Source organism: Netta rufina, assembly GCF_964035555.1.
Source record: "Netta rufina genome assembly, chromosome: 21".
NCBI lineage: Eukaryota > Metazoa > Chordata > Aves > Anseriformes > Anatidae > Netta > Netta rufina.
In genome coordinates, this window is record NC_140145.1 from 9,263,360 (window position 1) to 9,279,829 (window position 16,470).

Consider the following 16,470-nt stretch of genomic DNA (forward strand, 5'->3'; position numbering starts at 1 on the left):
GAGACTAGGGTGAGACTATTTAATTCATTAAATCTTATGGGCTGAGTTTTCAGATGAATTTAAGTGTCTGAACTAAATCATAGCACTCCCATACCACTCAAAACTGTCAAATAAAAATCCATTTATGATAAGCATTGTCGTAATTTAAGGAAATATCCTTCTGTTCTAGCTTACCCAATACTTTTCACCTTTAATAGAAAGAATTAATGCAAGACTGCTTACAAGAGAACTTGCTGCTTACCCAAGAACTGCTTACAAGGTGAAACACTGGTGCAGGAATACTGTTACCCATCTTAGGCTCTTATATAACTTATTTCAGAAGATGTTACAATGATTAAGCACGTAAGCTTGCTTGACTCCAAGTGTGATGTTGTCTCCCCTGTTTTCACTAGAAAATGACTGTCTTGCCCATCAGTTTCGGCCAGCTGTGTGCTCATAGATCAAAAGTACAAACAAAATGCTGAAGGCCATTTGGGCTCTAGCACCTTAACAGACTTATTTTTGTTGATATGGCAACTGAAGCACCAAGGTTTAAGTGAAAATTGTAGGACTTGATTGCCTGAAGTTAGGTAAGAAATACTGAGATAAGTAAATATGTAAAAAGGCTCCTTTTTGAGTGATACAGAAAGCCCTTGTAACTTGGAGACCTGTGCTTGTCTGCGGAAAAGATTTCCTAATATGTGTAAATAAGGATCTGGATGTGTAACTTCAGGCATTCAAACTCAAAAAGTTTGGTCTACTACTCTGTTTCTCCTTTTGATGCCGAGTACATCACACCATGCTGCTTGGGTGTTTGTATTTGTTTGTTTTTAAATTATCATGGTTATATTTTTGACAGTAGCTTTGTAGAAGAGAAGACCAAATGGAGATGTCAACTGTGTGAGCAGGGACAAGGAACATATGGTTGGGTATATTCAGACCAACAAAAGATTCTTTTCAGCCCAGTGAGAGGGGAAAGAAAGCTACAGAGAACAGCAGCATCAGGAAAGGCGGATGGATATAGGTAAATGAACCTATAAATTTAGCATGCTACAGCTCTGTTAGAACTCCAGCTGTGAAATAACAGATGCCCAAAGCTTTTGCCAGTGTGTGTGGATTAGGGCACATACTTCTCCAGACTTCCCGGTCAGGCATCCCATCTTGCACAACTTCACATCTCTGTACAGAGGGTATTGCTCTGTGCCTCTTGTCAGAAAGAGCCTGCAGAATGTCTTCTGCACAGTCTTCAGTGAGGCTAACGCTATGTTCAGTGCTGATGGAAAAACTAGTTCAAGGCTTGCAGAAGAGTTGGCATATTTGTTGAAATTTCTTAAATGTATCACAGTGATAACAGCATTTTTCTTGTGTATATTTCGGTGTGCAACAGAACATCCTTTTTCTTCCTAATGTAAAAGAAAATATGAAGCACTGCAACAAAATAATACCTGCAGATCATGCCCAGGGTCACTCGGATATCCATCTAACTTTTTATGGTACATTCAGAGAAAGATGTGATAGCAGATAAAGGACATGAACCAGTGAAACTGTGGTCAATGGAAATGGTGTATATATTTCATTGTTTATATCCTGACACTGTAATTGTTCTCTATCACTCTATAATTGCCATGATGTTAAAATATAATTGTAAAATGCTTTACTCTTTCATTCATATTTCGAAACTTTATACAAGTCACATAATCGTCTGTGTACAGAACTGTTTGTCTGTGACTGTTTAACAGGTACGCATAATTCATGTCTATTCTTTTTAAGTAAGTTTCTGTTGAATTTAACCAAGTTTACCATTTTTCAGCCTCCAATGCTGCAGTGAAAATGTACTTCCTTAAATCTAGTTTGCTTGCAGACAGAGGCTGACACAGTAGATTTAGTACAGCTGCAGTATTAATGTTCAAAACTCCCATGCTGCACAGTTTTCCCAAATGCTACATAAAAATGCTGTGCAGTTTCTCACTCCAAGGCTGCTCTATTAGGGCATTAACTGACTGTATGCCTCCGGTTTGGTTAATGTGTTCATTTATGTACAATGCAGCTTTGCACACTCACACAAATTACTATCTATTGCAAAATAATGATGGTGAAATTGTAATTTTATCCAATATTGGGTTAACATTAATTTTTCGAACTGGGAAAAAACATTAATTTTTTAAACCTGGGAAAGGACTGGCCAAGTAGAAGATGCAGAACCACAGAAGAGTTGCTAGAGAATAACTGGTTATACATTGTACTTATACATGTTTTTAACTAGCTATAAGAAAATATAACTGAGAAAGTTTCTGGAAGTATAAAGGAAGCAGCATGGATTTACGTATGTACTGTAGTAGTGGGAGGTGAGGGAAATGCTCACGTATCTGGGTCAGTGCTTTTATTGTCCCCTGTCACAGCGTAGAGTTTTGTTAACTTGGTTTCAGAAGGGCAGCTTTCCCACGTTTTCGGTAGTTTTTTGAGGCGGGTGTAAGGGTTTCAGCATGGACTGGATATAGCAAGTTCTTGGAGATAGGTTTGTAAATCATATTTCAAAAGGTGATGGAGGGAAACGTGGGTGTCTTTGAAGGCCTCAACTATAGGGCCTTGCTGTTTGGGATGTTGAGTTTCTGGTCAAGAACAAAACAGACAAAAACAGATTTCAGTCTTTGATCTTTCCTTCTGCTCATATACGATAGGACTGTGTGCTTTCACAGTTTGATAGCAATCTAGTCTCTTCATCATTTAATCCTTAAAGGCAATGAATAGCTTCTGTGCTCATTTACTTTTACCAAATTTGAGAGCAGTCCGTTACACTGAACAAAACATTTGAATTCAGGCTTCAAGTTAAACTGTTTGCCTGCAAGCTGTGCACCTTACAGGCTGGATTTTGTTTGGGAAGTGTTCAGAAATGTAAATCATTGGGTTTGTGGAGTAGATGAATTTTCAGAGCTCCACAACAGCTAAATAACAGTAGGAGGATTACAGCCTCCTCCATTTCTTTTCATGTCAAAAGAATTTCTATTATTTTATCTTCTAAATAAATATTTCCTCACCTTTATTTTACATAGGTCCTTTTTAGCAACCAACTGTATTTTTTGACCCCATCAGCTTTTGCTTTTCTGTCCAGGTTTGGAAATCACTTCACCACGTTTCATTCAGCCTCTGGTGGTCCCCCGTGTCCAGATAAATCTCGGTTGGATTCCTTGTGGGCTCGGAGGTGGAGGCTACAGAGCTGTGCAGCATCCTTGCTGGTGTTGCTGTTGGGTCTCCCGCAGGGAATGCAGTGTCCCACAGCCAGCAGAGCCCCAGAGGAGGAAGTAGCACAGACATTCTTCATAAAACAGAGAAAATAGGTGCAGGCAAATATTTTAAATCGAACTATAATGAAATTATTGTTTATGGCCTAGCTCCTACCTTACATCCAGAATCTGTCATTTAGGTGATTGGGCCAGCAGGTGGCAAATATAATTGAATTCAAGAAAATAAATAAGGAAGTAGGCTGGGGACTGGTTGCTAAAAAGATGACATCTAGTTTACTAATTAGGAGGATTTATGGCATGCTGCACATAAAAATAGATGATTATTGATAGCTCATCTTGATCGTGGAAGTTACCATTTCCTATATGCAGCGTTGCTGCAGCAGTGTGATGTGCTTACAGCGTGCACAGGGAGGCTGACCTCGTGTTAAGCCACCTGCCATGGGCTGCAGTGCCTTGGAAGCTGCGAGGGCAGGGGCTGTGGGCTGTGCTGCCGCAGCTGCCTTGCTCCTGGTGTTCAGACATGGCCTTGAGTACTCACAGGTTGCACTTCTTCCTCTAACATAGAGGTGGAGAACAGAAAGAATTCTTTCTGGTTCTGTGTTAGCAATAACCTGAAATAAGCCAACAGACCCGCTGCACTGGATGCTGTTATTGTTGTCTGGGATCTTTATGAAAGGCTGCACAAAAATATTGTTACTAATTTAGAGAGGAGGCAGCGAAAGATAGGGTGTGTTATATCTGTCTTTGAATAGGGAGGAAGAGAAAGGGGGTTGGACTTCTTTTTAATTAATTGAAAGAGAATGTGTAAAGATGATAAGACAATAGGAAAGTAAGATGGAGATTGTTTCTGAAATTCCCTTGTATCTAAGTAGCAATCTGAAGGTATTTTAAGCGGAAATCAGAAATGGATATTAAAGCATTTGTCAGTGGAGGCTGCTGAAATGGAACTCAACTCTCTTTCTCTGTACTGAAGATAACTGCCATTTAGGTCAATATCATCTCATTAAAGTTGTTTTAATGTTCAAGGCTATATCCGTTACTGGTAAGCCCATCGTGGCACCTACGTATGGATCACACATTTCCCTATGCCCTTATCTAACTCATTTTCTGTACTACATTTTGGAATAATTTGAATATGAAGAATATCAGGAAAACAAAATTGTTTTGTTCTAAATGGAGAGCTCGGGCTGAACTATTCCCCGCAAAAAGTAACAAACATCCAGACTGAATTACCATGGAGGAGATTGCAGCAGAGATTGTAAATATTATTTTGAGAGATGTAGATTTCCTTCTGAAAGGAAAGAGCATTAAGGGATATATCGAATATGTAGAAGGGGAGTAATAATAAAAAGAAGATAAGGTAAATTTGGCTAGCCAGCCTTTTTTGCTATTTCATGTCTAACATTCATATAGGAGATCTAGCAGTTGCATCGAGCTGAGGTGAGTTTAGTCTTATGTGCCTGGTAAAATGGAGTTGGTTCACAAGGATCTGCTCCTTTCTCTACTGTCACCTAATATTTCTCTTACAATATCTGCACATCACTTCTACCAACCAAACATTTTTTTAAACAATTTGGAGAAAAATAAATAGAAGTTTGAACATAAATATTTTTGTATTCATTTTCCTGCATTCACTTGTTCAATAGAGTTTCTTTATTGCCTCTACTTTCAAATAATTTGTGGTGATAAATGCAATGCTGAAGTAAGCTGTGCGGTGAATTAAAATTTAGATGGAAAGAGATTAGTTTATTTTAGTATTTCAAAGAGGTGTGATGTAAACCTTTCTTATGCCCAGCAACAAATAAATTAATGGACGAGGAGTCAGAAAACCTTGCACTTCAGTGTTGAGGCAGGTGCTCATTCCAAGTTATGGAATAAGGCGGTCCTTTTGGACAGAAAACTTGCACTCTGCCTTTGACAGAGCTCCTCCGAGCAGGGTCTCGCAATGCCCCAGGAGACAGGATTTTAATTGATTTGATGGGAAACAAAAGGTCTAGAGACGTCTTGATCTACTTGCCGTTACTCAGTTGCTAAGAACTAATTTGTCTCATGAACAATCCAACGTTGTATAAAAATTATTTTATTTAAGATTTAATTGCAAAATGATTCAGACTTTGTGTATTGTATATGTGAGTAAAAAAAAATCTAGACTTTAGTATTTGTGCTACCTGTTTTATATGTTTGTGTTTAATGCAACTGAAGGATATTGGGTAAAATGTCTTAGTTTGACTCATTAAAGGAACTGCCAACATGCATTTCCCTGAGTTACCTCAGCAGTGGAGAGGAGAGGATGAATTCCAAATGCATCACCCAGACTTCACAAGTCTGCAGAAATCTCCAAAGTGAACTTCTCCATCTGCGTTAGGTAGTAAATATCGCTCTACTTTTGCTGCATGCAAATGCCTGCATATGTGCACTCATACTCTGTATTTTATCCATATGTTCTCTGTAATGTTCTCTGTAATCTGTAGGTCTTTGTCTAGTTGTATGTATGCATGTGCTTTCTGGCCTGAAGTCACTAAATGCTAAGAATAATTGGGTGTACGTAAAATATCCAAGTTTGAACATGTGTACAAGGTACAGGAAAAAATCAGCGTTATTTTTCATTTTGAAACAGTATAAATAATGAATGATGCCTGAGCAAACAGCAATTGCTTCTTGCAATTTAGTTTTATAATTTCGTTTTGTTTCAGTTTACCGTGTTAGCTACTATGTGGCCCTTGGAAACTGATCAAGGGATAAGAATGTAATAATAAATATGGAATGACAATCCAGCTTCTTTTCATTACCTGGCTACTTTCTAACTCTATTGATGAAGTAAATGTCTTTATTTGCATTCAGGTATAAATATTCCTTATTCTCAAACTTAATACAGTGTAATAAGTCAAGGTTGCAATTGTTATTAATGATGAGTACTATTTTCCAGTATTCAGATGTTAATCAGTATAAATTTTTATGTTATGATGCTAATTATCAGTATATATTTTTTTTTTGTATTTTAGCAGCATTTCTTAACGATGATGGTGGGACTACAAAGTCCGTGTTAGTAAGAGTGGCTGCCAGTTATCTTTCTGTTTGTCTGTTCCTTGTTCAGTATGTATGTGCTTAGTGGAGCCTTCTTAGGCTCTGACTGTGTAGATGAATTGCCATGCGTTATGGCATGGGTTAAGAGTATGGTAGGCACAGGCAATTGATGAGATCCCCCCCACTGGAAGTGATGTTGTAAAGCCTGCCTGTTGCATCAGAGAAGCTCCTGTTACTTTGAATCTTTCCTTGCATCACAAAGTCATAGTTCAGCCTTTATCCCTCTATCACTTTCTCATCCTTTGTTGGTGGCTGTAACTCTGTAAATTGCTTTATCTGGCAAACAGCATTCTGAGTCAAAATGGATGACATAATTCTCTTCTGTTTCCTTGAATATACAGAAGTTTACTCTGCTATGGCAGAGAATTGTCTGTATTTACAGTAGTGCATGGATCTATTTAAGTAGTGGGAAATGTTTTTGCATTTCTGGTGTCCCGTATGGTTGGCAAAAATTGGCAGCTGCAATTATAGTCCTCCTTTGTTCCTTAGTTGTAGTGCAGGTGCAGAACTTACCTTCTGTCTAACCATCCTCCAGGGCAGAATAAGTTTTGCATCTGAACATCACTAATTCACTAAATGGTTAGGGAGAGTATTTAGCTCATAATTACATAATTCCTCCCCAAAATCTAAGTATTTGTGTGTTCACCCATCCTGAAGTGACAAAAGGCAGGAGAGAGGGGAAGAGGAAGGAAGGGAGACTTTGCTTGCCCAAATCTGCACTTCAAAAGTAATGATGAAGAAAACAGCCCTTGTCTGGTTCTCAAAACCAAGGCACCAGCATAGCTGCCTGGTGATGATTTTTAGCAAGCATAGTGGATATTGTTCACAGTTCTCTGCTTTAGCAGTATTTAGGCTTTGTTGTTCAATTTGTCCAGGGATCCACTGGCGTCATCCTCATCATGGGAGAGCATTTCCCCTTCTAAAGAGTTTCTGTGGGATCTCTTTCCACAGCGCGCACACAAATTGTGTTGTACCTTTCAGCTGGGTCCTATAAATTAAAGACTCCTGGTATAGCAAAAATGCATTTTCTTCATTGTAGTTTTGCATTGTGTACCCATGAAGAGTCCTCCTGGACTTAGTTCTAAAGGAATAATTATACTACTTAAATATTAATCATTAAAGTTCTTCCTTTATTGTTAAACCAATTTTTAAGTAGGGCAAAACTGATTTACAGTTTATGGCCTTGCATTCCAGAATTGCTGGTGTTGCATCTGATGCCCTGTTTCAGCAATATTGGCACTGCCAGAAGGCTCAGAAGTGTAGATTCTAATCAAAAACTTTGAGATATACTTCAGTTAAGTGATGAATTAATCTTTCCTTATGAACTTCCAGGCTGTTATAAAAGGAGAGTGGCTGCAGCTTCCTTTGAATCAATTCAGAAGCGTGCTTTTGTCAGTATATGATTTCAATATAATGAAATTGAAAGTTGTGTGTCTTTTTCTCACAGATTGTTATTTAATCACTATATATTAGCTTTCATTGCCCTTTTGATATATTTAATCTCATAAACTTCTCATTGAATGGATTGAATTTACCATTATGTTGTTACTTTTTATGAATAGAATAAATCAATATTGGATACATTGGCTTGCACTGAATTGTTTATTTTAAGGGGTGTTTAAACTTTACCAAAAGGGGAAAAAAACAAAGTTATCTCCAGGAATGGGAGGTCTGATGCCCAGTGTTCCACTGTAAAACTCATTATTTGGTAACACCTTGAGAAACAGCCTGCTTCAACTATATGCTGGAAGTGCTCCACACATTATCCAGAGATACTAGGCTAATAAATTTTCCTAATGTTATTTGAAATGTAATATGTTTTGAAGTAGTCCCAATATATATAGCATTTAAATACTTAAAAGTTGTTTTATTATTGTAATAGAAAGCTTTCATTTAATTATTAGGGAAATATTTGAGAATAACAACAATACTTTTTTCACTAAATCAACTGTCTGTAATATCTGCCAAATATCTCCTTATATATTCTAAAACCTAGTCTGTCTCATTCAAAAATTGAATACTAGCAGATCAATGAGAACTGCCTTCTAAAATGTATTGCTCAGTTCTTAATATTTATGATATCCACCGAACTTGAAAACATCTGTTCTGCAGAGAAGCAGCTATTAAAATACACTTAACCAGGGAGAACTGTCTCTTAATTCAGACAGAACTTTGCTTGGTAGCCTTGCAGCCGTGATTTCAAGAAAACGATTAATGTGTTCTTTTGACTGTAAGAAACGAGTAATTTATTTCACTTAAAGGCTGTACTCCTCGAATAATCTGTACAAACTGGCTGACTTCATCTATGAATTTGAAGCAGAGTGTTTAAAAAAATACCATTGGGTTAATTTTGTCATTGAATTTTAAGGATGCTGTTTCTTGCTTTTTTGTTCATTTGTTTTATATATGATGTTTATTATTATTAATCAAGCAAATTTCCACATAGACAATTGCAAAATTATTTATAAAAACTTGGGGATTCTTGGAACAGTGTAATCATGTAATAACAGCTCATGATTTCTCAGGCTCTGTGCTTGATGGAGATATTTTGTTTGGATTCAGTGTTGCTTCTGCAGTCTTTTCCTCACCAATTAGGTATGCATCTTTATTATTGTATTAAGTAGCTAATTAAGTCTGGTCAGGTTAACCTTTCTTGATGATTATAAGTAGGCATCTCATCCACTGAAAAAGCTAATCATTTTGGGTGGAACATCTTGTTCTTGTTTGAATAATTATCTTTGTTTACATTCACACAGCATTAATCACTTGAACCAGACATCTTTTGGAAAAAGAAAAAAAGGGGGAGTGCCCATAGCAGGTTTTCAAATGACATATGCATAAGTTATAAAGGAGGCTGCGTTTTCCTCCCTTCTCCTCTATCAGGAAAATAGGAAGACATTTTGAGTTCATAATCCAGAATAAAAGCTGTGTTTTCAAAGTACACAAAGAACTGCAGTTTCTTTTCAAATAACTTTTAATAGCAAGTCCTCCAGGCTGATCAGCTAAATTGAAGTCTTGTTTCCTTGGTGAAAGTTCTTTAGCAGTAGCATTGCAATGTTTTCCTGGTACAGTGTTTTTTTTCATTCTTCTCAGTTCTTACTGTTATTATCTTATAACTCTATTTGTCTTTCTTCTGTGGCCTTTTTTAAAATTTATTTTTATGCTAGTGAAATCTTCTTTTTCCCTGTCCTTCTTGGTTTTGATCCTTTCTGCTAATCCTTCTGCCCTAAAGTCTGTCTTTTTTTGCTATGGATAGGTCTTGCCTAGGTACAATGATTGCCTGATCACTCATGGGAGGAGCACATCCCTAACAAATGCTCCAAATGTTGTAGCTTCTGTCATCAAGGTTGGGAAGACCAAAAGGAGAGACTGCAAAGCAACCTTCTAGCAGTACTTCTGCTCCTTCCACCTTGCATCTGAAGACTTTTGTTCAGATCATGAAACACGTTGGTGTTTATAAATTATTACTTCTCAGGGACAAAATTCTGGCATTCCAGGAGATCTGTTAGCTAAATGCAGTGGTGCCTAGGGGTCAAATAGGATGCTAGGAATAATCAGAAAAGAGAGAGGGGGGGAAAAAAGCACACACAACATTTTGATACCATGATAAATACACCATATATCTGCATCTTGAGTACTGTGTGTGTTGAAAAGGATACGTTAAAACAGCAAAAGCTGTAGAGAAGAGCAACAAGCGCAATCAAAGATGGCAGATAAAGAGACCGAACCATATTCACATGTGTTTCCACCTAGAAAAGGCCTTGAAGTCATTTAAAGGTATAACTTTTATGCTATTCATTTTCTGATTAAAATTGTCTCCTGTAAGTGATTTTATGATATATATAAATATGATGGTTATCAGTCTTCACGGTTAAAATAAGGCTTTTGTCTTTGGAGAGAGGAAGGCTGTACATGCAAATTCAGATTCCTAATGCATTTCCACTAACTCTGCCCTTATGTTCTGCCAGAAGAAGGAAACTGCGTGTTTCATATCTTCTTTTTTATCTATCTATCTATCTATCTATCTATCTATCTATCTATCTATCTATCTATCTATCTATCTTCTGTTCTTCCTTGAATGTCACTTTATTTCTTGTATTCTTATATTTCTTGTTCTTTTACTTTTCTGTGGGTACATTCATGGCTGCCTTTTTCTCTTCCATTTGTTTACTTTGCCTTGAACTTTCTCCCAAGCCCTTCAATTTTCCTTTTCTTAGACTTGAATATACTCATGGAGTAATCATATTTCTCCATGTCTACTTCCTTTCTTCTGTTAATTCAGTATTCATATTTTCCCTTTCCTAATTTCACCGTTTCTTTTCTCAGCATCTGTTGTTATCTGTCTTTCTCTATACTTCCCTGCCCTTTTCTCAGTGTATTGTATTTTAGCTCAGAGGGAGAGACTAGAAGAAGGCCTTGAACTTTTTCTTAGTAATGCAGAACTGGGTGGAAACTACCTTAAAATCAAGGGGGAAAGGGTATCTCATAACTGATCTGTGGCATGAGATGACTGAGAGAAAATAAAGTCCTGCTTAGCAAATTTAACTTCCTCTAAAAATTCAGGCTCCATCCTTCAGCTGGAAAGAAAAGAATATAGCGGGTGTTACAAGCTGTTAAAATTTGAGACTGAGGAGGGGAAATAGGCTGAAGTTATTCTATGAATTGTTCATTTCTTTGTGGGAGGCTGTTAAAATAAAGCAACAATATAAAAGATGAATTATATACAATTTAATGTAAAGCTGTTTGATGTCATTATGATATTTCTTCCTTGATTGTCTCACATTTGTGTACTTTTAAAAAGTTTTACATTTTTGTTTTTTTCTGAACATTATGAAAATTGTACTGAGAGGAGTAAATTCATTTGCATAAAATTGACTGCAAAGAGCAATTAGTCCTTCATTAATATGCAAATTTGGTCCAGTGCAAATTCATCTATATATGAGGCTTAAATATGCAAGTCAGTCTTGCTGTGCGAGAAACCCAGATGCTTTTATTTACTTTGAAATTGAGGGATTTGGTTAATGATGTTGTTGACAGGAAAACTTGAATAAATTTGATGATCACCATCTTTCATATTAGACGAAGCCCACGGAAAAAAATTACCAAGTAAAATACCAATTTTATTTGGTAATTTCCTATTACCAATCTAGTAATAAAATGTAAGATACAAAGTAATAGAGTTAGATTTCCTAATGTAGTTATCCTGAGACTTAAACTGTTCCCCAAAGATAGAACCATTTTTCTTAAACTTTGTTTTTCCAGAGGGTAAAGACATCTACATAAGCTGTATGAATAACATACTGCCTGGAGATTTAATATTGGAAAGTTAGCTCTGTTGCTTGGTTCATTTGGAGAGAGTATATAGGCCTGGGAATTAAAAAGCAGGGGCTCTGGAAACAACTGTCATCATCGTCTTCCATTAATGATCTGTGTAAGTCTTCTCAAGGTTTGGTGCTGGGGCCTTTGCTCTGAAACCGCGGAGCCAGACTGGAAGTTGTCTGAACCCACAGCCAGTTATGTTTGGCTCACCTAAGCTCATTAATAAACATCTTTTCATACAACTGTAAGTCTTTACAGCCGTTAGTAATACAACCTTCACACTGCTATCACTCAACGTGGACAGGCTCTGAAAAGCAGGATTTTTCCTTGCCCACAGAGCTAAGATGTGGTGCGTCTGGCTCTTGTCCTCCCCAGCGTGCTGTGGTCCTTCTGGCACACCCAGGATTTCCATGGTTTTGTCCCTTACAGACACAGCAGTCTTCACTCTGAGTCGTGCAGCCAGGGTTCCCTTTGCAGTTGTCAGTATTGCTTCATTTGCAAGGAGAGTGTGCCATGAACATTTCCTCCGGCTTTTCTTCCCTTTTCTTTCTCCATAGTTCTCTCAGGCCTATATTTAGCTTTGGCATAAGCAACCTGGTCTTTGACTTTGGTCATGCACATTTGTGCCAGGACTAAATCTGGGCTTCTGTCTTGCCTGTGTGGCACACTGGCGCTTTTAAAATAACAGAGAAATGTAGTTTAAATGGACTAGACTCAGGCAATTTATAAAGCTCTAGTTGTAACTACCCGAGGACAAGTTAATAGATTATGCTGTTTGATTCCTCCGACTTCTTGGCACAGCTGTTTGGGATATAAATCCTCGCAGTGGTGAACGGTTAGTTTCCAAATCTTTAATGTGCTATACTCGGCAAAAAGTTCATAGAATGATGTTGAGGGAAGAAAAAATGTAATGAGATATTAAAATTGATGTGCATGCTCACCACATGCTGTATTCTTGCAGGTGAATCTAAAAGCAGGAAAACAGACAGGATGGAGTATTCAGGGGATCTATCAGACTACTAAAGGCTCTGGTTATCTCACAAGGGAACCTCTTCTTTCTTCCCATCACAATAAGGCATTGACAGCTGTCAGAAGCATAGAAGGTGTATATGCAGGAGGTAATAGTCCAGGAGATGACAAATTGATTAAAAGGTGAAGTTTAAAAATGTGATGTCTTCTGAAATGTATTAAATTTCTTTAAAATCCCTGCCTTTGAGAACCTATGGTAGCTGGACAGTTTCTAGTACTGTTTAGGAACATCCACAACCATCTTGGCTTTCTGGTCTAGCTCTCAAAAGGAGGAAAATATTAATTTTGAGGGTTTCAAAACGCATAAACAATAGGTATCTCAGCACAACCTGAGGTTGTCTCCTATCAACTTTATAATCTTTATATTCTAGATAAATAAACACTTCAGTCTTGGAGTTTATTAGTCCAAAATATATTTATTACCTCATAAATTCAAACCCCTTCCAGTTAACATCTAATTAAACTGCAGTAGTGTGCAAGCTGTCTTAGGGGACGTATTAATAATGAAATTATGTTGTGAAACAGTAATTACATGCTTTGTACATTCTTTTCCTTACTTTTTTTTCAGAATCTATGTGATGAGTGGGGCACACAGTGCTCCATTGTTTTGAGCTCCTCCAAACTCTGTAAGTATCCAAGTATAAGCAGATTTTTTTCCTCTTAGTTAAACGGAGAGAAAAGTTCGTGCATTTTTGCACTTGGGAAAGGGAAGGACCAATGCCACTGGCTAGGCACAGTTATGAAACATGATTGTGCAAGTAATTTCAGCTCATGTTTTCTCCTTAGTCTTTGAGGATATTACTCACAGGAATAAAACCTACTTACAAGATTTTTTTAAGGCAGTTCTTAACTGCAGTTGCCAAAATGTGAAGAAGACGACCACTTTATTTGCAAGAGAATATTCACTTACTGAACTTCACTGTTATGTAGATTTGAAAAAAGGCAAATGGTCTTAAAGCCTTTCTCAGGAGAGAGATTTACTTACATTTTTTTTTTCAGTGGTAAGTGTACTTACTGTATTCTAATTTATATGTGTTTTTGGTTTTATCTGTGCTTGTGCTTTATCAAGGTTGTCTTTCCGTCTTCTCGGAATACACTGATGATTGTGTACTGACACCATTTCCTTGCTAAGTTTTCTTCACTTACTGCAGAATAAGGTATTCTGAATCCCAGCTAATGCGCACTTCTACAATGAAAATGATTGCACAAGAGGCAAAACAGTTTGCACATACCTTCCATGTGTTCTTTAAGTACCCCTTTTATCTCTCTAGTTCAAGTACATCTGTTGAGTAATAATATGAGCATGTGACACAGCATTCTTGTTGACATAGGCTCTTGCTCTACCTGACAGAAGCAGGTTTTCATTCTCTGTTGTCCTTCCAGATACTGTAATGCAGAAGTTTTTTTTTTTTCAGGATCCATATGTAAAGTGGAATGTCCTGCTCTACAGCGCCGTATTGTCTTGTAATTTTTACAGCCTTCTGGTTGTTTCATTGCAGGTACTGCTACTCTGCAGTTATCTGCATTTATGGGAAGGGCACTTTCCATCAATTTCTTCACTGAATCTTTTAAGTCTTTATGGCATGAGAAGTGTTTTGCCTTCTCCCTAGTTTTATGCTACGCAAAGTTCTACAGGGTCTGCAATGTTATTGGAATTGCATTGCAAAGTTACGCTTTGGTGAAATACGATAACATTCAGACTGTACCTAATACTTTACAAACAACAATGAATCTTCCAGGAGGTTAGTCTTTTAAAGAAGACTTTTTTTTTTTTTTTTTTTTTTTTAACTAAGCATGGTAGAGCTTTTGATACATGAAGAAGTAGAACCCAGGTTTGTATTGGTTGGATCATAAAGTTCTAACTTATCTTTAACATGGCATTAAGTAGTGGTGATAGGATTCAACCTCCAGCTAGTACTCCAACCCTATGTCTACTTTGCAGTTGCAACTTAACATTTCACTTGCCTTTTGCAGGCATTCTGGGACCAGCTTCAACATCTGGACTCTTTTATATTTCATTTTAGAATCCTGCAAGACTGCTGCAAACAGAACAGTCCATTGTGTTTGAAAGCAGATAGTATTTCTAGTACTTAATGCTTTCTAAACCCAGTTGGTTTTGGGTATCTAACAAGAGTGACTCAAGGCTTTAGCTCCTGAGTGTATGAAAGCTTAGGGCTTCAGAGGAACGATGGGCATCTATCTTATTAAGCAATTGTTACAGCACTTTCCCTTCTGACCTGGTGATGGGTAGTTGCCCTTTCTGAGACAAATAAGAGTGAATTAGCCATCAAACAAAATAACATAAGTACAGTTATTACTTTTTCTGGCTTGTTATTGTAAAGCTTTAGGCTTGATATTTCTTGAACATACTTTCTTATTACTATTATTATTTCTCGGGATTTATTAGTGGTTAGTCAAAACCTGATAATTTCAGAACTTTTGGCAGTCTTATGTTTCTTGTGGCTATTGATGTGAAAAGGTAGTCCCAATGGCTGCAAAAGTGCAGAATGGCTAAAGGTGGTGTCTGGCTGATGCTATCACACCAAAGTGTATGCCACTGGTGTCTAATTTGAAAATTTGAAAACTTGAAAATTAGATGCTTTTCTAACATACTTCCTGATGTGAGTAAATTCGTTACACAATACTCCCAGAGAGAGAGATGCTTGTTGTCAAGCAGTTCTATCAGATGAAACATACGGAAGAGTAATATTAAAGTCTAAAATTATTTTAGCTAATTTATAGGTGGGAAATCTGAAGATGAATTCTGGGAATGAAGGGAAAGGAAAAGGCATTTTTTTGTTTTTCTTGATTGTTTTTTCTCGTTCTTCTTCTCCTCTATATTTTGCAGGAATTGTTTTAACTCTGCAAGCTCTCAGTTTATGAAACATATTATGGCTGAAGATATAAAGAAGACATTAAAGCTTTTGCCCACTTACAGCTATTACTCTGGAGACAAACACAACTAAGAAGACAAATGTTATGAGCTACCTGTAAGTTCTGGTTCACATAACAGATAAGGAGTCAGAGATACTTCTGAACTCACAAATAAAATTTATTCTCAGTATAATGATTGAGCTCATTATCTGCTGCTCTTCCTAAATGTGAGGGAAGGAGTGAGATGCCCATATATTCTATATATAAACAGCTGTCATGTTTTCTGCATTCTTGTATTTGCTTAAAAAGTCATGGGTAACCAATTTAATTTGATGTGCAAAATATAATGCATGGATGAATTCTGATACATATCACTTGCCATATCTGTGCTGTTATGAGAAGCAAAAATGTCCAGAAAAGAAATAGCAGTGAAAATCTTCCTGATAATTTTCTCATCAGTTTTTCTCCAAGAACTGTAGGCGGATTCTACAGACGTGTTTCCCCCCACCCTGAATGACAGGTTCTGTATGTCAGTTATTTTCTCACTGTCTTTCTTCCTGTGTTAGAAATCAAACCTATTTATCACTTCAGATGTGATCACTTCAGATCACTTCCCTGTAACCTCAATTATGAGAAGCTAACCTGAAACATTTACTTTTCTTTTTTTTTTTTTTTTTTTTTTTTTAATAATCTAAATAACAGGCAAGAACCAGCAGCATAGAAGCATAGACAGATGTTATTGTAACAGAGGCTAGTGTTTTATAAGTAATAGCCTGGGTGTAATAAGACTTGTGGTCTTAATTAACTCGTACAATGTTTTTCAACACAACTAAAGTAAATAATTTAAAAATCTAATTTACTTGTCCACACACTATCAGCTTACTTTTTGCCTTACTTATTTTGGGTGACAAAAACCAAGCCAATTCTGCTTAGATTTCAGAGA

General features: G+C 37.0%; 1 protein-coding gene across 39 annotated transcripts in view; it reads left to right on the forward strand.

The window, feature by feature from the left end:
• RPS6KB1 (ribosomal protein S6 kinase B1) overlaps positions 1-16,470 on the forward strand; it is a 54,537-nt gene that overhangs the window by 33,993 nt on the left and 4,074 nt on the right. For 9 of the 39 annotated variants that reach the window (XM_084299778.1, XM_084299779.1, XM_084299772.1 and 6 more), the window contains 5 exons: positions 839-1,003; positions 5,461-5,586; positions 12,586-12,776; positions 13,222-13,279; positions 15,502-15,643. The gene's annotated coding sequence lies outside the window, so the exon portion shown is untranslated. Of the gene's footprint in view, positions 1-169; positions 343-838; positions 1,004-5,460; positions 5,587-11,567; positions 11,737-12,585; positions 12,777-13,221; positions 13,280-13,439; positions 13,655-15,501; positions 15,644-16,470 lie in introns of all 39 variants that reach the window. The other 30 variants (XM_084299798.1, XM_084299797.1, XM_084299799.1 and 27 more) reach the window with 17 other exon arrangements.